Source organism: Patiria miniata, unplaced genomic scaffold, assembly GCF_015706575.1.
Source record: "Patiria miniata isolate m_02_andy unplaced genomic scaffold, ASM1570657v1 HiC_scaffold_5, whole genome shotgun sequence".
In the NCBI taxonomy this organism is placed as follows: Eukaryota; Metazoa; Echinodermata; class Asteroidea; order Valvatida; family Asterinidae; genus Patiria; species Patiria miniata.
The window spans coordinates 37,729,475-37,739,439 of NW_024037072.1; positions in this window are offsets into that span (position 1 = coordinate 37,729,475).

Consider the following 9,965-nt stretch of genomic DNA (forward strand, 5'->3'; position numbering starts at 1 on the left):
TACCTTCTAGCAAGCTCTTACTGTAGCACTATACTCACTATAATATCAGGCTTTTCCAATTTGCGCATATTGGAGATGAAGGTAATTGTTCACCAAAGAAAAAGTCATAGATGCTGTATAAATGTTGCATGTAATTCTATCATTGGAATCCCTCATTCTCCTGACAACGGGCAGAGCATACTGTTGGAAACGTTGAGTCCCTCCGGTTCTTTTCAGAACCACACATACTCACAAAAGAGATTTATTCACATGGTGCTACCGCAAACTTATCTTGTTTTAATTCTATCATGGAAAAAAATGCACGCATGTCAAAATTTAATAATTTCCAAACTTACGTAGTTTCATTTCCCTTAAAATGGATTTCTAAGTGGCTTGTTCAAAAATTCAGCTATTACTTAATTCCTTGCCTAGTTTTGAATTTGATTTTAAAAAATCATTTGTGGGGCTGACGATGCTAGCAAATGAGATTGAAATCAAAACATTCTTTTTATTCAGTTAATGAAGAAGAAAAAAATTGTTGATCTACATAAAAACCCATTAAATACTCTGTCACTTTTGATTCCAGTTTCGTCAGTGAATGAAAAAAAAAGAAGTTTTTTCATAAGCCGGCTGTGAACGTCATTGCGCCAAGTCACTGTGAACATTTTTGAAAAAGGCAGATAGAAGACTGTTTACTGTGCTGCATAATGTAATGATAGTCATCTTTTAAGTGATTATCATCTCGTCAAGGATTAGAGCAATCTGGCCCTCAGGCACCATATCTGCAATTTCCTTTATAATACACTATGTCGATTCGGGATACTGCACATTATTCTCTCGAATGTTCTAGTGCCGTGCATTGGAACCGGGTACCCGAGTACCCGACCGCTAATGTCAGGAACCGGTTCCAGATTATGGAATCGAGTACTCTTAACCAAATTTACTTATTACAGTACTTAGTAATTTCTCAGACAAGGAAAAAGAAAGCTTTTGAATGTCATTTGTGGGGAATTTTCAAAATGAAAACCAGGCTTCATTATGGTGTACGTTTACGGGTGGTATGGGAACGGGGTACCCAACTGAAAAAAAACATACATGTAGGTACCCGGGAACCTGCGAAAGAAACCCAACCTGAAATTCAAATCTCAGAAGTTGCTGTTTAGATTGTGCATAAAGGTCTGCTCAATAATACTGCTGCATCGATGCGCCAATACAGCAAGACACGAGTGTGTACAGTGAGCTTTACAGCTTTACAGTGTAAATTGCAACTTTCACGAGCGTCATTAATGTGAAATCCCAGTATGTTTTGTTTTCCCATGTGCTGGTAGCCAGGACAGTTTTTTTTTTTTAAATCCTCCACAAATGACATGCGAAACCTTTCTTTTTCATTGTCTGAGAAGTTACTTAGCATTTTGTAAAGTTGGTTGCGGGTACCTGATTCCATAATCTGATTCCTGACAGTAACAGTCGGGTACTCGGGTACCTGGTTCTGATACATGGAAAAAACAAAACAGATAACAAATATGATGCTTGTGAAAATGCACTTTACACTGAACACATTTGTATCTTGCTGCATTGAGGCACTGGTGTGGTAGTGTTATCGTGCGGATCTTTCTGAAAAATCTGAACAGCAAACTTCGAGATTTCAATTCTGGGGTTGGGTTTCTTTAAATAACGGGTACCCTGGTACCCATGTTTTTTTTTTTTTTTTATCGGTTGCCCGGTTCCCGTACTACCCGTAAATGCACACCCCTAGAATGTTCAAAGACAGATTATACAGTTATGATTGAGATGGTTGTCATCAATTAAAATTGTTCAAATTAGTGCAGTTGATTTCGCTTTTTTATGAAGAGAAAAACCTGAAGATTTGAAGAACAAATTCTGTTGTACTTCTTAATGCAGGCATTGCTCCCTCAGTTTCGTGATAAAATGCACAATGTGCAGGAAATTATGTACGGAAGGAAACATGTGGAAAATTAAGAATTAGTCAAAATTCAAAATATGACTTGGCAAATTTTGAATTGAAGTCGAAAACATTTATTTCTTGCAATATACAGCATTCAAAGAGCTAAAGCTTCATCAGGTTGGTTGTTAAGAACCGGTCTTAAGATGTTGAGCACTTTTGTTGCCTCAAACGAAAAAAATGCACAAATTACATATGGTTCACTCTGCCTTTAACATTATCCCAACAGTTATGTGAAGTAAATCATCTCCACAAATTCATCTCAGAAAATTACATTTGAGCATTTTCCTCAATTTGCCATTTTACATGTAAAACTGTGCATTTATAGTGTGCATGTACATGTATGTATTACCTAATATATACCTCTGACAAAAAAATACCATGAAACAGTTGCCACTTGTTAATGCCTGTCATTGCAAACCCTTCCCTGAGGGCAAAACCTCTAACCACCGGTGGTCGCGGCAAGCCAGTGGGTCTTAAAAATTGTAACCAAGTTGTTCCGGTTTGGAGAGAATAAGGGGGTGTGTGCCCCGCGGCTTCAATAAGTCGCTAGTCTGTGTCTCCTTTGCTTTTTTTTTTTTTATTCCCTCCTTTCCCGCTTCTTTTATTACACAGTGCTTGTTAGTCGCGGCTTCTGTATAGAGGTCTGCAGTAGTAGAAGACCTAATTACCCGGCCTGGTAATACCGCGCGTGTTAACGGCCGAGTTCTTGGCCTGCGGGGCGCGCTGTGTTTCACGCGCTCCTAGGCCGGCGAGGAACACCACTTGATTGTTGAGTTTGTCACGTCGGACCGACCTCTAGGATGAGAAGTGGGTCATGTGAGGCATTGTGGGCGTTTAAATCGGGGGAAGGGTGATTGCATGCAATATTCATGACGCGAAAATTGAAACAAGGCTGGACTGAAGTTCTGGCTTTCCTTGTTACACAGCCGACGACGCAGTGCGCCCAAGCCTCTCCTTTGATGTCTTGTCAATGTGCGAATCGGGACTAAATTTCCCCGGACTAAAAAAAAAATTAATACAAACACGGTTAAGAACAGGCTATTTGCTTTAAAACTCAGCGGAATTAGCACAAATGGTTGGATGGTACGGGCTGAACGGAATTAGATCTTACTCCTAGGGGAAATTCCTGGCACTGTGAGGGCCTCTCATTAGGGCCAAGCAGGCTGGAATAAGGTTAATTAGCTGGATTGGATCTCTACTGGGGAATCCAAAGAGTCTTTTAAAAGGTTTGTAAACACTGGAGTGAAGCCTTTGTGAATCATCAGATATGGTCCACCCTTAAGTTCATAGTTAGTTGAAATATACCGTAATTATGACATTGAATGCTTTAAAATTTGAATGAAACGTTTTGGGTTTTTTTCACGCCGCAATTAAAATTCTAATTTTCTCATCATTATTTGCATCAATATGCCATTGCAAGCCATTGCTTGCTAGCTAGAATAATGACAAAAAAATAACCCTGCTTTATAAATCCATATTTGTAATTATTCATATTTGACCTGTGAAAGGTGAATTTCGCACCGTGGTTTCTAGACCCATCTACATGTATGTTTATAGACTCTGTGCAAAAAAAAATGCAGTCGTTGAGAAAAACATGAATGTTATCGAACAAATCCACTGCAGCTGCCGTGGATCCGTTGTCAGGTGCATTTCTCTCATTTTTAGTATGCTATGATGAACATTCATGTTATTAGTTGCCCATGCCAACCCCGTGCATACACGTATATGTACATGATCATGATGATGTGCCCTTTCTCTTCAGTTACTACATGGATTCCATAATTAACAGGGGAGCCAGTTTTCCAGCTTTTGCCAGAAGTCCGTTTTTTTCATAATTTGGGAGATAAGATCCGGCATTTCATCCCTTCGCAGGCCGGAAAACAAATCCTTGTGTGGCGCATGAAAAAAAAAAAAAAAAAAATGGCCACGTCATTTTTCAGCCAGTAGAAAAATATGTTACGCGTTGTTTGATCGTCGCTCGTGAGACAATAAGAAAACTGGTTACGCGCTACATGTTGTTAGTGTGCCAGACTCGCACAGTGTGCGTTCCATCAAGTGTACATGAGGGTTTTACTGCACACAGACTCAGGGCAAGAAGATTGTACGGCGAACGATAGTTTAAAAGCCTTGTGTACTGGTGTGCGATTCTCACGTCATTTGTGTGTACACTGCTCCACCACAATCACCATGCTAGCATGATACACAAAAGGAATGTACCGTATGTATTGTACTTTCCATTGTCGATACATTTTGTACATGTAGCCTACATGTACTGGTAAATTACACATTGCAACCCGATGTATCGTGTATAATTGCGATCGTTGCAGATATTTCCAGCCCTGCATGGAGCCAAAACCCACTGGCATCCCTGTCCATAAGCCGATCTCTGGCGATGAACGTTGCTCAATAGTTGGTTTGAGTGCACGTTTTGAAATGACCATATAAACAATTTGAATCTTCCAGACAGTGTGGAAACGAGAAACTAAATTTAAAAAAGGTAGGGCCAGAGGAGGGGAGTCTGTGAAAAGCCCCTTATGTTCAGGGTATTTTCACAAAGCAATTGCCAGCAGTGAAGGTTTAGGCCTGTTCATCATGCAGTTCCTGTATCCACTGAGCCAAGCTAAAAATTGGTCAGACAATTTGACATTGCAATTATTGTAAGGCCGTGTGGATTGAGAAAGCTGTAAAAAGCCTTTGTCTCTGTGCACAGTACTGTTTGAACAGTTGAACCTTCCACTGTTATGGGTGCATTGTTGTTTTTCTACAACATAAGAATAATCTTTTGAAGGATTCTGCAGTATACGTTCATATGCTTGGATATATGCATGTAATCTATGGACATTGTGTTGGTTCTAGCAAGGTATATTCATACAATGTACATGTATGCCCATGACGCACAAAACTGAGTTTCCCGAAGTTATCGAAATCAGTACCCCATAATCCAATTTTCCTTAGCTGCCTCTAACAGGGCCACCCATAAATGTAACCTCTCAAGTTCTTAGTTCCTTAATTTCCTTCAATGCTTCTAATTTCCCCCAATTCACCAGATGCCCCTTTGTGTGCCCCCCCCCCCCAGTTCTTACTCCGGTTCCTCAGTACCCCCTTCTTTTTTTCTTATTACACTTACTGTTTCCCCCCAGTACCCCTACCATTCCCCCAGCACCCCATCCACTCGCCAAGTGCCCAATTTCCCTCATTCTCCATGGTTTCCTGTGCCCCACATTTTTTTTGTCCCAAGTTGCCAAGTTTCCCTATGACCAATCAACTAAGTCCTCCAGGGCACTGCTTCCATGTATGTACATGTAGTTTCCCACACCCCCAACACCCCTAGTGCACCCTAGTACCTCCCATCAGAGTTCTTCCCCACGCTCCCATGCAGTGCACACCTAGGTGACCTCCAGTACCCATTCCAGCAACCCCAGTGCATTAAGTAGGTTTCTCCCAGTACGCTCCTAGCACCCATCTCTAGTTTGGCCCCCTCCCACCACCCCAGTGTGCCCCAGTACAAAACTTAATTGTTCCAGAACACCTATCAGTACCCTCAGTAGACCCTTCATCTTTGCACAGTAGCCTACCCCCTCCCAGCACAGCTACCGCAAACCTCAGCCTGTCTCCATGTCCAGTATACCCCTCCTAACACCCCCAGTGCATGCACCACAGAAATACATTTTATCCCCAGTATCCCTGCTAGCACCCAGCAGCCTCCCAGCACCCTTTCATTTTCCAGATACTCCTTCCAAATTCCAGATCCCCCTTGCTCCAGTTCCCTCAGTTCCCTTGATGCCTCACCAGGGCCCCCAGTTTCCTCCAGTACCCATAAAGGCACTTCCCTAAGGTTTTCCCCTTTCCATAAAAAGACAAATCCTGGGCTTGTTCATGTGCACGACACACATGCACACCGCCAAACCCCTTATAGAGAAGAGAGCTAGAAGATTTGTATTTTGACCCCATTTTAACCCATGTTATCTACATCAAGACTACATGTAGAAGGATGCATGTATGTCAGCATGTGAGACTACGTATATAGATCATGGGGGAAGTCTAAGGGAAATGAATGTTGGCTGTTATTAGAACGCCCCGATACATGGTATGAACCTGATCAGCAGGTTTCCTCCGTCGGAGGAAATCATCTGGGGGATCCAGGCCAAAAATATTCAACAATCTGGATTCCATTTCAGAAAAGAATGTTGTCTGCAATAATGAAGTCGTCAATGTTCTTTACCTGAGATTGACAATGAGAAGTTCAGGTATTGGTTTAATTACCCACAAATTTTCCATGTTTCCTTGTTTTTACTGCAGAAATGAAGTAAATCTGACAACAATATTCAGTGCAAAAACAAGTAGTGGTAAATGTTTTTATCATATTCCGACCAAAAGGTTTTTGTTGCATTTCTGTTCGCACTGGTTTCTGCAGAGTAATACCTTCCGTATGCATCTATTTTTTTTTCATTCACAGAAATTTTCCTGTTTAAAAATGAGTTCATGCCATTACTTGGCCAATTAAATATACATGAATATAAGGTCCAAAAACGTGACATTTTCTGTCCCTGTTACCTTGGTACTTTGCCATTCAAGTATCCTTAAGAATGATTTAACAAAAAAATTGTATTTGTTGGGTAAATTGCTTTATCACTCTTGGAGGATGACTGCATTAAGGAGTGCACCAGAATTATAAAATCATACTTTCAAAGATGTCAGATGTAACAGGGACAGGAAAAAAAGTGGACCCCAAATTTATAGAAAAAGAAGTGGACTCCAAATTTACAGAATGGTCGACCCACATGTAGCATTAATTATCACTTTCATGTTCAATGCTCTGAGTAGATTGGTTCTAGTATGTGAAACCATGCTGCAAAGGCATGCAAAATCAGTCTTTATTTTGGCCTCATCTAAACCATCTGAGACTAATTGAGAGAAACGTTTGTGGTCACTGTGTGGTTGCTATTCAATTACTGGTGGGAATCTTATTCATTTGTGGCTTGAACTTTTGATACTTCAAATTACATCCCATTGGTCGCACCAAGGAGTGAATATAGGGTGTAAGTTGACCTCAAATACCTGTGAGATTTCACGGGAATACAGCACATCCCGGCACCACGTGTAGGATCTACAACGTGTGTAACATCCTAATTTTTGCACATTTTGTGTCCTGACTAGGCCTATCCAGTCAAAGGCAATATAGTGTGGAAGAAAAGAAAGCATTATTTACAACATACTGTATATAAAAATATTGCTAATTGATGACTACATGTATTTAAAATAAACAAGTTGGATCTCAACTTCCAGCGATTGTGCAGAAAACAGTTGGGTAAATTCTAACACAAGTGTTCGCGACTATAGACTAGTCGGTGTTTGGTACCGAGATGTAGACATGAAACATGAACGTGGACCGGCGAGATTTCACACATTGTTGGCACACCATGAGCTAACGGATCATGTGCACAAAGACTATTACACAATACATGTACGTCACTTCATGATACTCCAAACAATATACTGAGGTGTGACAGTGATTATGTTCATCATTTTGCAAGTGGGACTTGTTGGGCTGCAGGATTCCTGGCTTAACAACAATCGTTATAAAAAAATCCTCAAGGAGCATTTCTGCATGGAATTTTATTTAACCCTTCAAAATCTTCTGTTAAGAAAACAATTCGAATTGCTTTGCACTGTGATGAGCAGGCTACAAAACACCTTGTTATAATATCATGTCCTTGGAGACTGTAATTTTTTTGGTCTAGAATGGCCATGTGTCAAGTCTGTAAAAAATAATGGTTCTTCCAGTCTGTACAAAATAATGGTTTACTTCATTTACACTTATAGCTGCGTTCCATATAAATGAACCTCATACCGATATGTACCGGTACACTACGTTTCATAAATGAACCTCATAAACACTGTGCTGCATACGATTAGGCGCGTTGCGGGCACTTGTAGGGCTTGCCTGCAAAGCGCATGTACGGCTTGACGCGCATCCCGCGACTGAGAAAAAAGAGTTCTGCAACCGCTCCGTTTCATGTCTGGCAGGAAAGCCTGCAGTTAGGCCAAAAAAAATAATAGTTCTGCTTCCGGTTTCCCTACCTACCCTATTCTGACAGCCCCTACCCTAATTTTTTTATTGGAAAAATGAGGAAAAATTACCCAAAACCATCAATTTCTACCTTTTGCCCTTGACTACACGCAGACGCCTCCATATGATTGTACAAAAAAAAAATTGGCCAAAAAAAAAAAATTTCCCTACCTACCTACCCTATTTTCGAATGCCATGTAATCGGAAGCAGAACTTTTTTTTTTTTTGGCCTTAGCAAAGGTTACACCGCAGTGATTTCATTTATTCTTGCATCTACCAGTAGAGTATTACAACCATTTATCTTTTTGACTATTTTTGACTCGATATAACAAAACAATTGTTGACTGCGTGATGTGGGATGTCGTTTTTAACCCCCTTGGGTGCATAGCACCCGAGGCGAAGTGGTATTCGCCGCTCGGGTGTTAAAAACAGCATATCCCACATCACGGCAGGCAACAATTGTCAAATCTACAGTTCATCCATTTCAGTTAAAAAAAAAAGGCCCAAGAATGGACATGTGCTTGTACATTAAGCAATCTCAAACAGCACCATCTCATCATAAAAATCCCTGCTTTGTATGAAACAGAGTTTTCGGTTAAATTTTGTGAGGGTCCCCGAGTTTTCCCAAACTCTCTAAAATTCACTCATGGGATAGGATCCCTTCCTTGTTGCCAAATGTGTAACAGTATTTCATACGGGCAAAAATAAGTGGCACATATGAGCCCTGCTTTGACAATTTTTTTCTTGAATGCTCTCCTCTATACACCTCATCGACGTGGACATTGTGACAACAATGAGGAAACCTAATGTGTGACCCAATATAAGTTACGTTGCGTTACTCAAGATACATCATTCCAGAAAAAAAAAGGAATTAGGTCGCTGGAAATGGGTTTCCTTCCAACATTTAAATTTAGCCCTCCAGAAATGTTCTTGGTCTGGAATTGCACCTGTTGGCGACACTCCTCCAATTGGACTTAATTTAGGGAAATCCTTCCGAGTCCTTTGCTTAATCTCTTAAGTTCCGCTTTTAATATTTGGGGCTAAGCTAGACCGAAGCTGAGCCAACCCACATTCACCCCTACTCCTACTCCCCCTCCCCCACCCCCTCCCTCCCTCAACCCCTCAACCCCCCCCCCCCCCCCCCCCCCCCCCCCCCAACCCCCCCCCCCCCCTGCCCCCAATAAACCTAGATAGTTCCTGTTGTCACTCATAATAATTACTTGTACAACATTGCTGCCTTAAATGGTCGATCGGAGGTGGTTGGTAGTCTGTGTGGTTGGTATCGGAGGGTTGTCTGAAGTCAGTGATTAGGCGGGAAATCCAGGACTTGAAATCAGATGAATGTTCGTGCCTTGAAGCTTACCAGCACAATTTCTTTACGTCTAACTTGTTAACAGCTATCTGTTTGGATGACAGTATTTTAAATTTTGGCTTTTTCGCTTATAAAATGCCATGTTAAGAAATGGCTCAAACTTTTTTACATGTAGCATCATTGAAAAGTAGAATTATGTATTCATGTGTACCGGTACTACTATAATTAAACACGTTTATAAAATTAAAGGGACATTACGGCCTGAAATCTCCGAAAATTTCATGTTTTGGATTGTGTTCTTATCCTATTTCAAAGTCTTGTTGAAAGGAAACAAACCTAATGTCTTAGCCTACCGTTCCAAAGAAAAGAAGAAAAAAAAACCCCGGTTGTTAACATCGGACCTAGTCACCTAACAGACATTTTGTGGCATACCCATACATATAAATATCAATTCTTGTCTATTCAATGCGGCGTACATGTTGTATGGTACGGTACATAGTATATACATGTACATACATTACTGATACACAAATGTTGTTTCTTACACATTTGTATCTGTAGAACGCAAACCACTGTGCGGCTGGATACACAACTGCCCAGTACAGCACTCAACAACTTGATTTATTTTAGTCAAAATT